General features: G+C 41.3%; 1 non-coding gene across 1 annotated transcript; it reads left to right on the forward strand.

Moving 5' to 3' along the window:
• Nucleotides 1-21,690: 21,690 nt before the first annotated feature.
• Nucleotides 21,691-21,762, forward strand: TRNAQ-CUG (transfer RNA glutamine (anticodon CUG)). The gene has a single exon. It is a non-coding gene; the product is annotated as a tRNA-Gln (tRNA).
• Nucleotides 21,763-21,899: the final 137 nt, after the last annotated feature.

Consider the following 21,899-nt stretch of genomic DNA (forward strand, 5'->3'; position numbering starts at 1 on the left):
GTACATTGTTCGGTTACCTCTATTTTGTTTACCTCATTGATCCATGCAATCGTGTACAGAGATGGATGCTTTTCTGTTTTCAGTTGCAGCTTTCCACCATTATTTTCGACCCAAGATTCTCACTAATCCTGACATCAATGATTACATTACAAACTTTTTTGCTGACAGTATACGTCGTTCGAAAGATGTTGTCTCGTTGTAATTTTATTTCTACCTTTGGCATGTATAACGACTTCCTCACGATCAAAGTGGTAGCCTGCGATTTACTATAATCCGATGGCGCTCTGCAGAAATCGGGGTTGTGTTGTGCAGTGACCACAGGCGGTTGAGCATCGCTTTGAGCTCGATGCGGAATTAGCGCATCCGCAATATGATTGAGGGTTATCTGCAACCCTTGCGTGGTCAACTGACTCTTCCAGTGGAAAGTTTCCATTCTTTCTGAAAAATAACAAATCCATGGATCACCGTTCAAAGAATTTTTGGCTAATACCTTTGTTGTTTGTCATCGGCCCGAGGGGAGTCTTCGCTCTAATACCAATTTACACAGGGATGAACGTGATGAGGTCGATCACCGTCTTCCTTAAGGATAACTACTCCAAATCCATGGAACTTCTCTGGACTCCTCACTGAGACTTCTCGAACCCACGAGGAAAGAAAACAAGAAAATATAAATAAATTCAAATTTGATTGATGAATGAAATAAATGAGTTCACAACCCTTTAAATAGAGATACCAAGCAATATGAGAGAAATCAGAAGCAAACTATAACTAAAACTTCTAGAAACTCGTAATTTACTGTAAATAGTAAATTTACTTTTATATTAAGTGTCCTATATGGCTTAACCACGTTATTGTCCTAATTATTGTAAGCACTTTTTATATTGGACACAACTCCTAAAGCCCAATGGATGAAGAGTTATAATCAAACTAAAACTTACTATTTATAGTAAAAACTGAACTAAACATAGAATTCGGTTGTCGATATGATGAAATCTCGCAAATTCGGCGTGGCCAACCCGAAATAGCCAGGTTGGTTGGATAAAGTAGCTTGTCCTACCCCAAAATCACATATGGTACATCGAGTAACTCATTCTGGTTTGTGAGAAATGCCTATTTTAAGGTTCTGATGGTCTTGATGACTTCTGCCTTTGATCGGGCCTTCTTTGGTCCATCTTGGACATGAAAGTGTCTGCGACCCGCTCTATATCAGACACATGTATAGTAGAATATTAACCTAATAACACTTATATTACATGTGCGACTACGTGGATTTTAAAAATAAGGTAAATAAGAGACACTAGTGGTGGCTTAGGAAGGTTGTATATCCCCGTTGTTTCCAATGGCATGATCCACTTAATCGTTGGATATGCCTCAAATTTAAGCTCACACTCTAAAATGAGATGGCAAAATGGATGAACAACATGGATAAATACATACATTATTGTGGGCCCACAAAATCCTAACATCACATTGCTACATGGTGGTGGGGTCCTGTATGAGGTCCATTGGTGATAGCAGCACATGACATGATCAAATCCTATCGTGTCCTAGCAGCATTGAGGCGTATGATGTTAAGGTCATCATACAATCCATGTTAAGGGTTGATAAATATACTTTAGTCCTGCTTAGACGTTAAGTAGGTGGTGACTGGTAAGGAGCTCATCACCTACCTCAGTGGTGAAACTAAGTAGCAATATTTTGATTGGTGGGGCTGTATTGTCTTAGTAAGGAGCTCATTACCTACCTCTGTATATCTTATGAACAGGTTGGATGACAAATAAACATCGTTGTAGGGCTAGTAAGATTTCAACGGTGGAAATCATTATCCCCACTGTTTCTGTGGTAATCTAAAACTAAATAGAACTAGAACTAGACTAAGATGTAATCTAAATCAAGCGAATATGAGGGAATAATTGTGAATAGAATAATTAAAAACTAATAAAAATAAAGGTGGGAACTAGGGTGTCAAGGATCCACTTGTAGTAATTGGGAAGTTACCTTATATTGATTCAAGGACACAACTAAATCAAAGTTCCATCGTATGATCGAATGTCTTGGATCTAATTATCAGATACGATAGATTTGGAAGTGATTCACCTATCCTGGATCAAAGAATCAGGATCAATTTCTAAAACAAATTCTGCATTCCTTCAGGTCGTTACGCGACCTGCGTAATGGCCACCCGAGTTTGGTACTCGACCCATACTTCTATAAATAGCCCATAAGACTTCATTTCTTCACTTTCTCATTTCACAGCCGAACTCCATTTCTCTGATTTTTCTTTTTCCCCACCCAACTGGTACTTGTTGCGCAACCTGTGTAATGATTTCTTCATCGCGCAAGGTCTTGAATCGTTACATTGCCTGCATAATACAGACCCCGTTGCGCAACTCGCGCAACTCGCGCAACTGCTACTTTGGCAAATTTTCGAGACTTAACCAAGCTTTTGAATTTCTTCATTTTAACATGGCCCATACTAAAAGGACTTTCCTTGCTGTCGATCTTCCCTCCGATCAACCTTCTCACCGTCACTATTTGGATGTTTTGTACAAAAAATAGGTGGGGCCCACTTCTGATGGCATTCTCGGAGATCTACTCCGCTTATCCTCTTCTTAGTAACGTGTAAGCCCATGAGTCAAAGTATGAAGTAGATCTAAACACTTGGTGGGCCACACCATCCACATGATGAGTAATGACATGGGACGTCTTGTGATGGACGATCTTGAACGTCCACTACAACATTTCAACAAGGTCAATGTTTCTCCTCCTCGCCGCACCATCCAAAAGTGAAATTTGGCGAATATCCAATCGGTTGATTTGGGTCCCGATCTCCCAAGGATGTCCAAGATGCTTTCTTAATGGTTATTATCCGATCTTGTCCATCGGGTCACTTACACACCGATCCAATGGCTAAGGGTTGATAAATATACTTTAGTCCTGCTTAGACGTTAAGTAGGTGGTGACTGGTAAGGAGCTCATCACCTACCTCAGTGGTGAAACTAAGTAGCAATATTTTGATTGGTGGGGCTGTATTGTCTTAGTAAGGAGCTCATTACCTACCTCTGTATATCTTATGAACAGGTTGGATGACAAATAAACATCGTTGTAGGGCTAGTAAGATTTCAACGGTGGAAATCATTATCCCCACTGTTTCTGTGGTATGATCGACTTGATCTTTGGATATGTTTCAATTTTGGATTAACCCCTTAAATTATATGAAAAAATGGGTGGACGGCGTGGATAGACCACATACATTCAAGGTGGGCCCAACTGAGTTTACTTGGTATGATAAGAGCGTACTGAGTAACTCAGTATGCAGTCTGATTTCGCGAAGACGAGTATTATAGCTAGGGTTGTACACGAACTGAGTTAGTTTGGTTAGCTCGCTCGAAAAAGCTCAACTTGACTAGGTTTGAAGCTGAGTTCAAGCCAAGTTGAGCTGATTTTTTTAGCTTGAAAAAATTTCAAATTGAGTTCGAGCTTGCCCAAGCTCGACTTGACTCAAATCGAACCCAACTCGAATCGAATTCGGATCAAACCAGTTGAGTGACTCGGTTACTTTGATATTGATGTTACTCACCAAGAAATGACTCAACAAAGTGTCGGTTGGTGGCAAGGAAGGTATGTATATGAAACAAGTATTCTTTTTTCTTGATTTTGACGTTGCTTATAAGGTGTTTGATGAAATGCCTATAAAACTAGAGCTATTGTTTTATACATAGTAAGAATTTGAAAGTACAGTCCATGTGTTTGTGAAAATGTTACACAAGTGAACTCAGCTTGTTATTGGCTTGACCTCAGGCTCGAACTAGATTAAGCCACTGACTGAACTAAGCTGAGCTAGCCAACTAGGTTTGAGGACCGAGCCGAGTTCAAGCTGGGGTAGCTAGACTTAGTTCGACTGGTGTACACCTCTAGTTGTAGCACCTCTCACCAGTTGTACGAACGGTTCAAACTAGATAAAGTTACATGGTCTCCAAAATAATGTATTTATTATATCCACACTGTTCATCCATTTTTTGAGATCATTTTAGAGCATTATACTAAAAATGATTCATATCCAAATCCTAAGTGGACCACACCAGAAACAGCAGTGGGTACAATGATTCTCACCGTTAAAACAGTCATAGGGCCCACCATAGCGTTTATTTTCCACCCAATCCGCTCATGAGGTCCCAAGGACCTAGATGAAGAGGAAAAACAAATATAATACCGATCCAAAACTTCTGTGACCCGTAAGGATTTCAATGGTAGACGTTCATTCCCCCCTACGGTTGGGATATAACACATACCTCATGATGGAGACCCACAAAACTTGGTGTCGTCAACGCACCAGCCATATCGCTGGTGTGCGGTACATCAGCCAATCCGTTTCCATCTGCAACACCCAACGTACGCATGTTTCTTCCAGATGCTGGCAGGGCTTATCCTGCTCTACGTGGTGGATGTTGAAATTGGATTGCGTACTGAGTCACACAGTTCGCTTTCTTCATACTGAGGGGGAAACCGAATACACACATCAAGGTGGGCCCGACGGTAAGGGACGTACCGTCTTAGGTGAGTCCGGGTTGGACGCGGATTAGCTACTGACAGGTTGAGTAGCTAGTCTCACCACTGAAGTGACGTCACCAAGTTCTGTGGGCCCTGCCATAATGTATGTTTTGTATCCACACCGTTCATCCAGTTGGAGAGATCATGTTAGGGCGTGATCCAAAGAATGAGTAAGATCCAAATCTCGAGTGGACCCCACCACAGAAAACAGTGGGGAGAGTGACACCCACCGTTAAAAAGTTTTAAGGGCCACAAATGTTTTCGATCAACCTGATATTTGTGTTTTCCATTCTTTCATGTCTGAGTTAACATATGAACAGTTTGGATCTCAAATAAACATCATGGTGGACCTTAGGAAGGTTTCAACGGTGGGTGTCACTCTCTTATCTGTTTTCTGTGGTGGGTCCACTACAGCCTTGGATCTGCCTTATTCTTTAAATCATATCCTAAAATGATCACTCCAAATGTATGGACGGTGTGGATACAACACATACATCATGGTGGCCCCACAGAACTTGGTGACGTCACTTCAGTAGGAGTCTCGCTACTCAACCTGTCAGTAGCTAATCCGCGCCCGTCGGGTTCTCACCTAATCCGCTTTCCGGAAAAAAAGTCGAATCCCGAATATAACGATTAGAGAAAAGAATACGTTCAGAGAAGAGTGGCAGGATTGCAAAGAAGAAAAAAGGAAAACTTTGGTACTCTTAAAGACGATGATGGATGATACACATGCGCCGAAAGAATTGTATACCTGGCGTACAATTAATTTAAACTTAACCGAATAAATAATAATTTCAGTTTAGAAGCCAAAAACTAAACTTGTTTGATCTGCTGTTGAAATTATTTAAAAAAACAAAAACAAAAAACCAATGGTCCTATTTTCGTAAACATGTGTCTACCAATCAGGAGCCATGATTGTTCAACCAATCTGATTTAGGATCCTAACTTACTAAGGATCTTTTCTACAATTTAGATGGTTAATTTGATATAATGTACGCCATATAGACAATTTCTGGATGCCTGCACATCAAGTATCATCGGCTGCCAGAGTATCAAAGACTACGGTGGGCGCTGATGGTACGGGATTTACAGTGGTATCCGAATACTCGAGTGTGAATGCATCCTGATCTGCCGCGATATTCAATTTATCGCGTTTCGTTCAAGAGAACGTGACAAAAAATCGGCTCATACCCGTTTCTCGCTGCCACGTGGCAAAATTACACTGGCGCGAGATCTGTGCCGCCCATGGTGGTTAGGGGTGCACATTTAACCGGTAGAACCGTAGAACCGGACCGGAACCGACCAAACGGTCCGGTTTGGTCCGGTTCTAGAGTGCAACGGTTCCGGTTCCGGTTCCAAAAATCAAAGAACCGGTGATAACGGTTCGGTTCTCGGTTTGGGGGTATGTAGAACCGAACCGAACCGTGAACCGATCCGTAGAACCGAACCTTGAACCGAACCGATGTATTTTTGCATATTTTATAATTATTTTCTCTAGAATAATTATTTTCATAAATATATTTTTGAACACCTTATACAACATCTAAACCATTTATCAAATAGACCACAACATGGATGGACATGGGCTTGCAATTGGGTTGGATTATAGAAAGCCAAGAACCGTGGAACCAATCCGGAACCGAACCGGTTTTAACGGTTCGGTTCTAGGGTGCCAACGGTTCGGTTCCGGTTCCAAATTTCCTGGAACCGTTAGGAACGGTTCGGTTCCGGTTTCACCCCAAAACCGGACCAAACCGAACCGTGTGCACCCCTAATGGTGGTAACAAACGGACGCGACTTAGCTACTGTCAAGTTGAGTAGCGAATCGCTGCTGAAGTGACGTCACCAAGTTATCTGGGTCCAACCATGATGAATGCGTTATATCCACACGGTCCATCCATTCGGAGAGATCATTTTAGGACATGAGTCAAAATGCGGCAGATAAAAATCTGTAATGGACCCCACTACAGAAAACAGTCGAGAAAGTGACATCCACCGTTGAAACCTTCCTAAAGTCCACCGTGATGTTTATTTGAGATCCAGCCCGTTAATAAGTTTAAAAGACATTATAAAAGAGAAAAAAAATTTATCAGCTTGATCGAAAACTTTTGTGGCCCGTAGAAGTTTTTAATGGTGGTGTAACTTTCTATACTGCTTTCTGTGGTTGGGTCCATTGGAGCTTTGAACCTTAATCGTTCTTTTGCTCATGCCACAAAATGTTCTCTCCGAATGGATGGATGGTGTGGATACAAAACATACATCATGATGGGGCCCACGGAATTTAGCGACGTTACTTCTGTAGCGAGTCTCGCTGCTCAACCCGTCAGTAGCAAATCCGCGTCCGTAACAAACAGTGCCAACATTTTCAGAACCGTGGTTTCCTCCGCATAGCACGCCCACTGCATTAGCAGTCTAGATCCTCCGATTGTTAGTCATAAACACGATCCACGGTGGGAGATCAATAAATAGAAGAGAGTTACTTGATACTCTGGCTGCTTATGACTCCTGATACGCAGTTAACATAGCAGAAATTAAATTGTGAAAAGTCCATTAGCTAAATTACGTCTAAAAATCAAATTGGTTGAGAAACCTAATGCACTGTTTTATTTTTTAATGGTACTGCCGAAATATTTTCGTTTTTTTACCTTTTATAAATATCCAATATCCTAGGAGGTCGTTTGATTATTCATATGCATGGATAATTACCATGAATTTAATGTGAATTAAAATTACTCAGGAATTGTTTGGTTTTTCAATTTGCCCGTAAATCAGTATAAATGAAAAGTTATTATCTTATTTGATAATTTGTGCACCTTATCAATGGGATGGGATGGTACAATGAAATTATCCGCCTCTAAACTGGAGTAAAACTTTGAAGCCCATTGTGATGTATATGACTTATCAAGTCCATTCATCCCTTATGCCAGCTCATTCTAAGGTATAGAAAAAAATTGAGAAAGATTCAAAGCTCAATGGACTACACCATTGGAAATAATGAGAATTGAAGGTCTATGATTGAAAAGTTCTTAATGGCTCCGAAAGTTTTGGATATGTTTATGTTTGTGATTTACTTTTATCTATATTTGTGTGACTTTATGAATAAATTAGATGGCAAATAAACATCAATGTGGGATGTTATATAACACACTAGTTTTTATAGTGTGGTTTACTTAAGTTTTAGATATGCTTCGTATTTGTGTTCATGCACTAAAATATTTTGATAAAATGAATGAACAATATAGATATATCACATACATCACCGTCGCTATTTTAATGGAGCCCTTTCTCAACCAATTTTCAAAGTAAAAGAATTTCACCTATTTTCTAACTAATATTATGAGTAATGATGACTAATTTACATGAATTTATTAAGAACTTGAAAATTCAAACATCCCCTAATTGTTTTTGGTAACATGTAAATAGATTCCGCTAAAATTTGGCAATCTATCATTGAAAAGCAAATATCAACAGAGAATTAGAGTGATGACTATAATTTGCCAATAGGTATAATAGAAATTAATGTAAGATAAAATCACATAATGTTAATGTATTTTCAAAAAGTGCCTATTGCCATATTTATCATCCATTGGATTCCAATTTATCTCAAATACACTCCTTTCAAATGCATCAATTATCACTAGTAGTTAAATAGATTTTTATTTATGCTACATCTAAAATGGCACCTAACAGGGTAAGGCAGAGGCAATGATTCCAATTAGATAGCATAGGCTCCATTAGGGATGGCCCACCCAAGATTTGCAGAATCCTAGCCATTTAGTTAGTGCAAAAAAAATAAATAAAATGGCGGCCAGTAGAGAATACAATCACTAAATCTACGTTCAACCGTTGAAAAGGCCAAATATTGCACGGTTTCCAAGCTTGATATTTTTTTCCGACGTAAGGACCGGGAATTTCTGTTTGGGACACTTTTCTCTATTGAGTGCATCTAACCGCGTACACGTGTAGCTATGCAGGCCATTGGATGGCCGTGACCTTGACTTGGGGTCAACCGGCCGTAGAAGTCAAGTCGCCTGTCTTTTCTAGTTTTTTAATGTTTTTGGATGACCATGACTTAGGGATCGTGTTGGTCCGGCCCAGACGGTGCGGACGCGGATTTGATTTGGACGCGGATTAGGTGGTACCCGGTAAGAGCTTAGTAGGTGTTGCCCATACTGTAGGGCCCACCTTAGATCATATTTTGTATATCCACTCCGTCCATCCGTTTTTACAGCTCATTTTAGGATATCTTCCAAAAAATTAAGCATATCTAAATCTTAGATATACCACACACACAAGAAACAGTGATGATTGAACACTCACCGTTAAAAACTTCTCAAAGTATACTGTAAAAAGATATGTAATGTTTATTTGTCATCTGACCTGTTGATAATGTTAATCAAAACTGGATAAAGGGAATACAAATATTAGCTTGATGTAAAACTTTTATGGCCTGCATAAAGCTTTTAATAGTGATTCACCGCTTTTTCAATGACCTGGTCCATCAGATATCTGGATATACTTAATTTTTAGGATAACATCTTAAATGAGCTGATACTACCCACACGGTAAGGGTAATACCCACTTAGTTTTTACCTGGGTAAAAGCTAGTTGGCTCCCGACTTGATACTACCCCAGCCTGCTGGGGTTATGTGGAGCCAACCTTAGTGTATATATTTTATCCACACTGTCCCTCCATTTTGAAAATGTATATATTTTATCTAAATTGTCCATTCATTTTGTATATTTTATCCACACTGTCCATCCATTTTGAAAAACTATTTTAGGCTATAAACTTGAAAAGGAGACAGATTGAAGGCTTAAGTGGACCACACCAAAAGAAATAGTCAAGATTGAAAGCATATAGTTGGAATATTCTCGGGGGACATAGAAGTTTTAGATCAAGCTGATATTTTTGTTTTCCCTTAGTAAAGGTTTGTGTAACTCTACCAACAGATTATATGTTAAATAAACCCCACGGCAGGCCCTAGAAAGTTTTCAATAGTAGGAGTTCAATTCCCGCGGCTTCTTGTGGTATGGTCCACTTGAAACTTCAATTTGCCTCTCTTTTGAACTTATGCCCTAAAATAAGTGAACGACCTAATGAGGGTAGTACCTAATCGGCCCCAAACAGTGCGGCCCTTACCATGGCCCACCTTGATGTATTTATTCTATACCCAAACTGCTTATTTGGCTTGCCAAATTATTTTAAGGCATGAGCTAAAAGCAGATTTATTTCTTAAGTGGACCATAACATAGGTGTAAACACCCCACCCCAGGGCAGCAAGTTGATTAAAATTGGATGGAACCACTGACTCAACCTTAATCTAAACCTTAATCCTGAAACCAACCCCTAGGGACATACATAGGCAAAACTAATAAACTCACTGGGTCAACTCACTAAGTCGAACCACTTAGTCAACCCACCTATCTAGCCTACCCAATCAACTCACCTAGCTAAACTCAAACCAAAACCGGGCCTGAAATAAGCTCAAATTCAAAGCCCAATCAAAATCCGAGGAAAACAAAAATGACACCCCTTCAAGCATAGCCCCCCACACATATAGAGAAGCTCACTTGCCGAAGCAGGGGAGCTAATGTGTGATGAGTGGCCCACAAGGGGCCACCAGCCACATGGCATCTCTCCTGCTTTGGTAGAGAGCTTTATCGTTATGCATTTGTTGCTCAGAGAACCCCGAATAGATGGCAAGGTGAAATGACTCTAGAACCCCTCATTTGCACCCAAAATTACAACATTTGCCATCCAATCCAACCCATGAGATTTTGCCACATCGCAATCTCAAATCTCAACCATTCAAACCCTTTCCAACCTTAAACTTTGCATGAATTAGAAGGAAACCAGGTTGAGAAGATATAAATAGCTCAATTCCCTTCTCATTTCAAGCATCCCTCACTCATTCAGAAAAAATCTCTTAAGCCCTTACCTTAGCCATTTCATCCCTCCACCAAGGAGAGAAAAGAGCCATAGAAAAAAGTCTAACCCAGGTCAAGCTTAACCCAGCCCAGTATTCTCCTGAGGCATTAAGATCTCGATCCAAGTCACTCAATCAAAACATTGCTACACTACCATTATCCAATTGTCCGATCTTCGACCAGCTTCATTAAAACTTAGCAGTAGTACTGTGCAACACTTACTCCCTTCTCAACCCCCCCCCCCCAATAATTAAGTTCATCATTTCTTCATTTCATTGCATCTTGAACCTGGTCACTATAAACATATGCTATGTGGCTTACCGACTTAGTCGGATCTTGCCCATTCAAAAATTTGCATTGACTGGTTATTTGCTTTGGCAAGTGGATGAGTTTGGGCAGATTTATCTAGCTTGAACCTAAACCTGTCATGAGTTTTGCATTCACCACAACATTACACACACCTTTGCGATGTTTGTGCATGAGAACCAATCCCTAACCCTCAAGAATAGTCAGATCTTGTGAAATAGAAACCGTATAGCAGTACGAGTAAAGTGGATGTCTAATACCTTCCTTTTTTGAAACCACGGTCCTTTACACTGAATATCTAATCATAGACCAAATAATCATCTTAGGATTGAGAATCTCTGGATCCTCTTTCCTAATGTTTTTATAGGGTCTAGTTAACTGTAAAGACAAAGTAACTAGTTAGTAGCAAATCTGATCAAACATAACACTCTTTTAATCAGGCACAAAGCCTAAAAAAAAAGCACTCGTGGAAGCACAAGTCAATTCTACCCTAGGATCTAGTGTCCACAATAGCAAACAATGGTGATTACCATTAAATGGGCTACAAATATTTTGGATCAAGCTGATTTTAGTTTTACCTTCCATCCAGGTTTGTGTGACACTATTAACAGGGTGTATGGCAAATAAACATTATGGATGCATTGCGACAATCCCTGGGAGGTTTTAATGGTGGAGCTTTCAATCGCCATTGTTTCCAATAATATGGTTACTCTAGATTTGGATATGCTTTATTCTTGGGCTCAACCTTAAATTAATATGGAAAAACACATGGACCATGTGGATATAGAGTACATACATCAACGGGGGCCCTACAATAAGGGCCGCATTGTCTTGGTTAAGGCAATAATAATAATAATAATAATTTGAAAGATGAGTTCATTAGCCCCATTGTAAGACCCGTATCCTAGCCTGTACTATTCCGTAGGCTTCCGCAGTCATCCCGGTCGAATTCCGGCGACTTGCGATCGGTTATTGGCGTTTGCGCGTGACCCTGAGATGTATCCTGTATGTCTGAGTCGGATCGACCCGAGACTTATACCAGTGCGACTGCGCCGTCGCCGCGGTTCTGACGCCGCGTCTCGCTCACTGAGGCGATACCCATGCCAGGATATGTGGGCCTGCGTTCAGTTCGAGGAAAACGCCGCGCGTTGCAATCCCGAGAATCCATCACATCAATCTCATCAATCAATCAATGTACAAATCAAGTACATTCCATCACAAGTCATCACTCACCCATACCTCTTTCTTCACCAAGTCAACAATACCCATGCCTAACCATCCCCTTTTACCAAAAGTTAAAGAAACCATACCTTCCATCCCATCTCTCTCACATCTCCTCTCTCTTTCTCATTTTCTCATTTCAAGCAAATCTCATGAGAGAACCCACGTTCAAGCTCCATGGGAGTGAGCTAGTGTGGCCCACCTTCCTACCACCCAATCCCACCACCCTAAGCCCATCTCAACCGTTGAAGTCCATCCTTTATAGCTCTAGCATGCTTTGGCAAAAGAAGGAGGTGAAAATCATAGGTGGGTGCTTCTTTCTCTTCCTCTCTCTCCCTCTGTCTACTGTTTTATGTGATGATGTGGCCGTGTGGGCCACTCGGATGGATCCCATCATGAAGTATGTATTTTATCCAAGCCATATGTAGGTGGGATCCACTTTATATATGTGTTATATCCACAACATCAAGCCATTTGGTGGCCCCCATGTGGCACATTTGTAGGTGGGGTCCACCTTATATGTATGTGTTTCCCAAACCGTCCAGCGTCCAGACGTGGCTGAAGAGTGAAGTGTGAACCGAGGGTACCGTCCAACCAATGGAAATACTAAATAAATTTTGAATGTAACTTTAGGGTGGGTTGCTCATGCAGGCCCCACCTTAAGGTAGGGCTTTGATCCACACTGTCCATCATGTTTCCCACTTCATTTTAGGCGTTGAGCCGAAAAATGAGGCCAAACCGACTTACTGATGGGCCATACCATATCAAACAGTGTCTTTCACCGTTTAAATTCACTCAATTTTTCCTATACGCTTGAAGATGTCCAATATTGGACTTGATGGACTTGTCATGGGCTGTTGAAATCAATGGACGGGGTGGATTCTTCCGATGTGGGTCCCATGTATGAAAAACCTCAGAAAAATGAGATTTTCAAAAAAAAAAAAAAAAACAAAGGGTGCAGCGCGAAAACGGGCAGGGACCCACGGCTCCAGCCATGGGCCCCACCATGATGTATATTTGTCATCCAACCCGCTCACATGGTGGGCCACTTCCAACAGCGGGCCCCCTCTAAAAATCAGCCTCATCCAATACTCAGGTGGCCCACGTCAGAGGGAAACAGTGGGATTGAACGTATACTATTGAAACCCATTTTGGGTCCACGGAAGTTTTGGAATTAATATGAAATTTATTTTTTTACTCTTCATCCAGGTCTGTGGACCTTATCAATGGGTTGGATGGCGTATGGACTTTATAGTGGGCCCCACGTGGAACCCACCGTTGATGTATGTGTTTTGCTTACACTGTCCACACCTGGACGGTGGGACCACCCCACGTGTGGGGCTGATATGTGTGTGTGTATATATATATATATATATATATATATATATATATATATATATATATTATTGTATAGATTATAAATTTTATATATAGATTTTATATTATGTTATATTACATGTACATGATGGTGGGCCTTCATGGGACCCACCATAATGCATGTGTTGCATCCAAGCTGTCCATCCATTTTGAAAGCTCATTTCATGGCGTGAGCTAAAGAATGAGTCAGATCCATAGCTCATGTGGACCCCGCCCTTGATGCATGTGTTGCATCCAAACCGTCCAACTATTTGGCAAGCTTGTCTTAACAGGCTTGAGACAAAAAAATAAGTCAGATCTAAAGTTTAAGTGGACCCCACCGTTCAAGGTAGTGGACAATGACGTCCACTGCACAAAATTTCTAAGGGCCACGGGAGTTTCCTATTAAGCTGATATTTGTTCCACTTCATCTATCATTACGATAAATTATGAACATGTTGGATGGGAAACATATGTTATGGTGGACATTAGGAACTTAAATGGTGGAAATCATTACCACCACTTTTATTTGGGTGTGGCCCATTTGATATACAAGGGGCCCATTGGTGTGGCCCATTTGATGTACGTATGACCATGTCAGGGGGGGTCATCTTGATGTGTTGTGGCCCGTCCAGTGGGGGCCCACCTTAATGTGTAGGAGGCCCATGTTATGAGGCCCACTTTGATGTATTTTGTGGCCCAATTGTCGGGCCCACTTTGATGTATTTTGTGGCCCAATTGTCGGGCCCACTTTGATGGATTTTGTGGCCCAATTGTCGGGCCCACTGTGATGTATTTTGTGGCCCATTTGTCGGGCCCACTTTGATGTATTTTGTGGCCCATTTGTCGGGCCCACTTTGATGTCTTTTGTGGCCCAATTGTCGGGCCCACTGTGATGTATTTTGTGGCCCATTTGTCGGGCCCACTTTGATGTATTTTGTGGTCCATTCGAGGTGTCCATCTTGATGCATGCACTCCTTATTCACATCGTCCAGCAGCTACTGGACAGTGGGGCCCTCCCTATTATACGTTTATTATATGTGTTGTATAAGCATACCGTCCATATGCAGTATGAGCTAGCACGATGTGTTATTTATCCACACCGCCCAATCTCTGGACGTGGGATGTGGAACCCGTGCAACATATGTATTTCATTCCCTGCAGTCCATCTGTGTAAGGTCCACCTTGATGCATCCGTTGTACACATGGATCCCTCATGATATATATAAGTTTTTATATCCATACTGTCCAACTATTTGGACGGGATGCACCAAGATGTATTTTTATCCACGTCATCCAGGGTAGGCAGCCCATTATGATATATATCAGGGCCCATGGGTTGAGGCCCATTGAGATGTATTCAAGGCCCTTGGGTTAAGGCCCATCGAAATGTATTTAGAGCATGAGCAGAGCCCGTCTCATATATTCCATCCTAACCGTCCAGATCATAGAGGACTAGCTTCGATGTATGTTTTATCCATACCGTCTGTGGGACGAGTGACCCACTAGATGTATGCATGCTATATCTACACTAACCATCTAGTGGGGCCCATCTGCTGCATGTACAGGGCCTACCTATTGTGCATTTGTGCGGCCATTTGATGTAACCCTCTTGATGTGTATGAGGCCCATTAGTGCGGCCCATTGATGCAAGGCCTATTGAGACATGTATTGGGCCCATGACGCGTGACCCATTTGATGCATATAAGACCCATGGGTAGGGCCCACATGTTATGTATTTGAAGCCCATGAGCAGGGCCCACCTGAGGTTTATATATGGGCCCCATTTATGTGGCCCACTTGTATTTGAGGCCCACGGGTTGCGGCCCATGGGTCGTGGCCCATTGTGATGTATACTTGGCTCATACGTCGTGGCCCATTGAGATGTGTTTCCGACCCATTTAGTAAGGCCATTGTGAAATGTTCCTGCTCATGTGATGAGGCCTATCGAGATGTATTTCTGGCTCATATGATGCGGCCCACAGCGATGTGCATTAGGCCCATGTGATGCGACCCACTTGATTTATGAGACCATTCTGTAAGGTCATGGGCCTACTATATGTTTGGCCCTATGTGGGACACTCGTCGGGAGCAATATTGATTAGATGTCCACACCGTGACCTTCCCTTAGGCCTTGATCGGCCGATTGCCTAATACGGATCGAGGCTGATTATTGATCGAGGCCGATTACCGATTCTGATTTGTCTTGGTCGATTGCCTAATACGGATCGAGGCTGATTATCGATCGAGGCCGATTACCGATTCTGATTTGTCGTAACTTATTATTGATTGCCGATCGAGGCTGATTATCGATCGAGGCCGATTACCGATTTTTGATTGCCAAGACCGATTGTCGAGACCTATAGATGTATATGTGATCCGTAGTTGAGGTCCATTGTGATGTATTTGAGGTTCAGGCGATGGAGTCCATTGTGATGTATATGAGGCCCATGTGAGAGGCCTATCGTGATATGTATTAAGCTCTTGAGTAAGGCCCATGGTGTTCTATATTTGGCCCTTGTGTGAGGTCATGGGTCCACTATATGTTAGGATCCATGAGGGTCATTCCTTGGGGACAATGTTGGGTAAATGTCCACATTGTCGAGGTCGATTGTCGATGCCGGTTGTTAATACTGATTATGAGTATGTGACAGCATAACATCATGATACATGCCCATACGCATCATCTGCATGTTTGTTATGAGATGTGGTTGATCATTGCATATGTCATTGAGCATATTGTTATGAGACTCCCTGATAGGCATAAGTTATCTCACATGAGCACGCTGTGTGCGCAGGATTGATGCATGACTAAATTGTATGACTCATGCATCTCGCATTATGATTACTATACGCCCTAGTGAAATTAGGGTCGTAGCCTCCACAAGCATATCGTGGATGGCCAAATGGGACACCGGAAATGTTTGGTTCTAGTATACGGGCGCCATAGATGTCCCTGGGTGAAAATCCCTAAACCTCCGTGGCCAGGAGACGCCCCAACGTCGAGACCGAGTGGATACATGAGCGCCCGAGTGCCGAATACCAGGAGGTCGCGTCTCCCACTGTGTCATGGTCGGTTGGGAGGGGGTGTGGCCTTACCCGCCCGAGGGTAGGGGCAATACCAGGCTGAGTTTGACCAGCTCGTAAATGGGTCCGCTATCGACGTGCCGGATAGGTATTGGCAGACTATTGGTCAAGCGGATAGTGAGGTTTCTTACGCTCACTTGGACTGTGCGGCTAGGAGAGCGACAGTGCCATTTGGAGTGTACTAAACCCCGGTGATGATCCCAGAGATGAACTGTACTAATATGTGGATTTAGTGAGTAGGAGTTGCATACTCATTCATGTATTCATTCATTCACTATCCACTTGGGTTGGTGGTGTGCAACTATTTGTTACGTGTGCCTTCGCAATGGCCAGGATTTCGGTTGGGGCGCGCGACTAACCTGAGATCAGGAGTTTACCACATTGAGTCTGACTATCCAAATTTAGGTATGGGACTGGTTTGGATAGAAGTCCCTTGTGATGGACCCCATAGCTTGCGATACTACGTACTATCATCCCGACCTCACACTCCGGCATGGTCATTTCATTCACACCGCATATGACATGTATATGGTCTAGATACGGCTGGCGTTATTCATGAACTCTTCAGGAATTGTATACTGCGTCGCATTCTTGGCATCTGACATTTGACTTTTTATGACTTCTTATTTGCATAGCTATTCTATATTGCTTACTCTGTTATCTTATGATTTATGACCTCGTCAGTATTTCTGCTTACTTTGATAATTCATGATCTTGTCAATCTTTCTGCTTATTCTGGTAACGTATGATTTATGGATTACCACTATTTTCGGCATTGTATTGAATACTTGACACTTATCTTGTGCACACACTTACACCACCTTCTAAGCTTTCTATAAGCTTATGCACGATAGATGCGTGTAGGAGATGTTAGGTTGCAGCATTGTTGAGCTTGGAGCGTGCAGCGGTCTTCTGGAGCTTGATTTTCGATTTATGTATTTCCTTATAGCATTGTACTCAACTGATTATATTAGTGGGTATGTGATGTTGATATTGCTTTTGTGAATTGGGTAATCTTGTGGTTGTGCTTATTACGAGTTAAATGTACAAAAAAAAATATTCCTCCTTGTAGGATCCCAAGATTGGAATCTGGCGTATCAACGCTGGGAGCCAAGAATGGGGTACTACGGAGGCTGTCGGCACCGGATTCGGCAATCGGGAATTTTGTGAATCCGATTTCTGGGTTTGGGGCGTGACACCCATGCTCACAACCGAGGTCGAATCCACAGGGACTAATCTTGTGAGTATTCTGAAAGCAACTAGAACTAGAAGAAGATGTATATCTAAATCTGGAATATTTGAAAGTAATTGTAAGAGATTTAATGAAAAACTTAAGAAATTCAAAGGTGGAAAAATTAGGGTTTCCAAAGATCCACTTGTAGAGATCAGGGAGATCTATGCTTGATTCAAGTCACACGATTGGAATCAAAGTCCTATCATATTTAATTGGAAGATATCTCAGTAAAATCTAATATGAACTTTCTTTGACTTAATTATCAATGGAAGAGCGGTGTGAGTACTATAAGTGATTCCATCACAAAACCATGCCCATGAGATAATGACTCACAACAAGATTTACCAATGCTAAAATCAATCCGAGAGAATTGTGAAAGTTAGAGAGGATTCCATCATCCAACCATGCCAAAAGGGATGATGGTGAACAATAGGATTTCTTAGATTCACAATCCCAAAACATGAAAAGAACATACTCAAAGCTATTGCAGATCCATTTTAATTTAAGTCACAACAAACCATTAAAAACTGAAAGTATTCCTTATAATCAAACTAGAATCAAAGTAAGTTCATCATAAACATGAATCAAAGCAATAGAAACATCCCATCACGCTATAGACTTCACCTCTTATCTCTAGCTAAGAGGTTTAACCAACCATAGACATGATTGAACTAAAATCTCTAGAAGAAAACATGAAAAACAAAGGAATAAAGGAAGAAAAATCCTTGGCGATGGCTCCCCACCCTTATGCTTTGCTCATCCAAACCCTAGATGATCCGTAGGAGTGCCCTAGAGACTCCTATTTATAGATTTGCAGTACCTCCTTTCACACAGACTTGGAAAAATCTAAAAATCGCCTCAAATTTATGCAGCTTCGATATTATCTAAGGGTCTTCGATATGTCCTTTGATATTATTGACAGGTCTTCGATAGTATCAAAGATTGGTCCAGAATGTCTAGCGAGTTTGGTAAAAAATTCTGAATTTCTCGATATTATCTAAGGGACTTCGATATGTCCCTTCAATATTATCTACAGGTCTTCGATATTATCGAAGGCCATTCTGACAGTTTTTCAGAATTAGACTTTTCTGGCCTCGGAATCTGTTTTCAGGGCAATTTTCAGGCTTCCTTATCTTCACTTCAATTCTTCGATTCTCTTCATTCATCACTTGGTTTCCTTAGATCTTTGACATGTGAATTTTTCAATCTTGGCCTCCTAAGATCCATCCTATGCCTTGGTGACTTTTGAGCATTAACTCCATGTTTTTAGCACTGTTTTCAATCGAAGCTCTTAAATTCACCTTGCAACATAACACATGATTAAAATAAAACATTAAACATTATCATATTCATAAAACCAAGTACTAAATGGGGTCCAATATGCAATATTTGACCCTCAACACCCCGCCATCTATAAAAAAGTGGGTCCATTTCTTATTGATCCATACCATTGATCTGGGCCCACTCGATGTACCATCACACCATAAACTTCTAGACACCAGGAGTCTTGACCCTTCTCTCGGTGGTATATCAAGAGAATGTTGGAGAAAGGAATGATCTACATTAAAACAAAAAAGAAAAGAAAATAAAAATATTAGATGGCCAAGACCTCTCAATCATGATTGGTTGTGGTTCCAACCATATTTTTCGATGCACCAAACAGACTACAGACATGAATAGTTGAAAAGTATACCCTTTTCCAACACCATAAGTGGATTTCGAAAGAAGGATGATGGTTGGATAAAAATTTCATATTTATTAGATAATAGTCATCTCACATCTTACTCCTTGCCTCTCATAGTTAGGTTTAGTGATTTCAAGATTTTCTTTACACTTTAAGTTAGAAAAAAATTGTTATTTTATAATTGCGGAATTGAAATGACCATGTAGTGCATTGGAGATAGGAATTGATAAAACTTTATTGAAATCTGTACCTAATTGGGATGCCATCACTGTAAACTCTAATGCTGAAGCCTCCCTCACCCTACACCCTTAGAAAAGTACTAGGATGAAATGAGAAAGCCTTAAAAAATGGATAGAGGCTTGGGGACCCATCGTTGCTTTTATATTTACTGAGGGTGAGAAGTTTGTAACCCATTGAAACTCCTCTCCTTCGAGCTCTAGATCTAGGATTCCTAGTCCATCTAAAACACAGTGCGTGTAACACAGTTATAGTGTACTAGCCCTTGCATGATTTTAAATCAATCACAATTAAGTGAGGTCTAATGGGACGCCCTATCACATCCAACCCTTAGGGAGATCCAGACCATACTTAATAAGGCCCACCTTATAAAATCTTACATTTTCTCACTCGGGCCACATTGATCAATGTCAATGATTAATTTTAAAAACATGTTTTAATTTTTGAAAAGAATATTTGAATGGTTAATGCAATTGTTGGATAGTATGGGCAACACTTTTATAATCTAATCCATCGAGACTAATAGTATTGGATTGCGGTAGCCATCATAACATTTAATCTAAAGGAAATGAGATTATATTTTTCATAGGATTAGACTCAGATTTGGCAAATTACTTTTGCTTTTGTTTGGTCTTCTTTAGGTCCAGCCATGCTCGGGATCTACGTGTGCCATGTCCCATGTGGATTTACATATACCATGTCCTACGATCAAGTTCTAACTGGAAAACCAAACACTCCCTTGTAGAAGAAAAAAAAATGATTAGTCCCACCAGATATATATTTACATTATTGAATATAAACGAAGTAATGTCTAATAAAAAAGCAAACCGAGAACTGGACACACTGAAACAAAGGACTGTCTAATCAAAAAACAAACTGAGATCTAGACCCACTGATCCATCCAAATTGATGTCACTCCTGTCGGTTCTGAATGCATCTCATGGGAGGCCACATGGCCCACATAATAGGGCCAGAGCATATCTGAACAGCTTGGCTAGATCTTTTTACATACGGTGGCCCATATGGCTAGACCTGGAACCTAACCGGCAGCATGGGCGGGTTTCATCTCAGACCACAGAGGACACTGTAGCGGCATTCTCATGAAAATTATGAAATTGCTCTTTGACCATGGAAGAATGCTTCGGCCTCTGGACGGGAATAGAGAAGGCTCCGCGTCGAGATGACGCTGCCACTGGCTCCTCCAGCTTAGTAGAGCAAATTATCATCTTTTACCAAAAAAAAAAGAAGGAGCTAGCCTATCTAATTTAGGCAAAAGGGTGTGACTACCGCCAATGAGTGGATCGACCTGATTTTCATATCAGGCTATCATCAAATTGTGGCCGACCGCTTGCATGGATAAGATAATCTACACGTCACATGCTATTGGAAAAAAGAAAATAGTTGTTTAGAACTGACACATATGTATATATTTTTGTTTCATTATCCATAAAATCAAATTGGATTTTACATATTTCATTATTTAGAACTGTAGATTTTTTCCCCAACTATTGCTGTCCATGGGGGTGGGCTTGGGCTTGGGCTCAAGTCATTTTAGCAGCTGTTCCATCCTCCAATTTCGACTCCAATCATCAGCTAGGGACACATGTATCTTGATCGATGGATGTGAGGCCCACTTGATCGATGGATGGATTAGGAACACCCACATTCAGGAACATGGATTTAATCATTGGCTGGGACTTGGGCCGGATGGACCTGGCTCGGCCCAAATCTGGTATATTTCCACTCCAGCTATTGAACAAGAAACTAGCAGGCGAAAAGAGGACATATACACTGCTGGACCGAAGTCGAACTAAGACAGGCAAGGTAGCTGCTGCGTTGTGGGTCCATCTTTACGTGATCGATCCAAGCCGTTCATCATCTGAGACGAATCTAATTTCAACAGGGGCGCCTAACAATAGGGAGCCTAACCCAAGTCAGGCACTTGTCATCTTTTCACGAGCAATTCATCGAGTGGGGCTCCGTGAAGATGCCCGGGCCTAAATAGGCTCGAGATGGACGGTGCGACCCATTTCTTATTGTAATTATTATATTTATATAAATTATTGCAAAACTTTCGTGTCTCGGTTCCATGGTCTAGTGGTCAGGACATTGGACTCTGAATCCAGTAACCCGAGTTCAAATCTCGGTGGAACCTATTTTTCTCTCCTTTTTGGCCTTTTGCCTTTTTGTTTCTCGTTGCAACCCAAACCTTTAAAACAGTGGGTCCAACTGCAGTTTTGGGGAAAGCAAATCGAGTGGCCGCAAATGGATGGTTACGATGAAAGGAAGGCA

Source organism: Magnolia sinica, chromosome 5 (genome assembly GCF_029962835.1).
Source record: "Magnolia sinica isolate HGM2019 chromosome 5, MsV1, whole genome shotgun sequence".
Classification (NCBI taxonomy): Eukaryota; Viridiplantae; Streptophyta; class Magnoliopsida; order Magnoliales; family Magnoliaceae; genus Magnolia; species Magnolia sinica.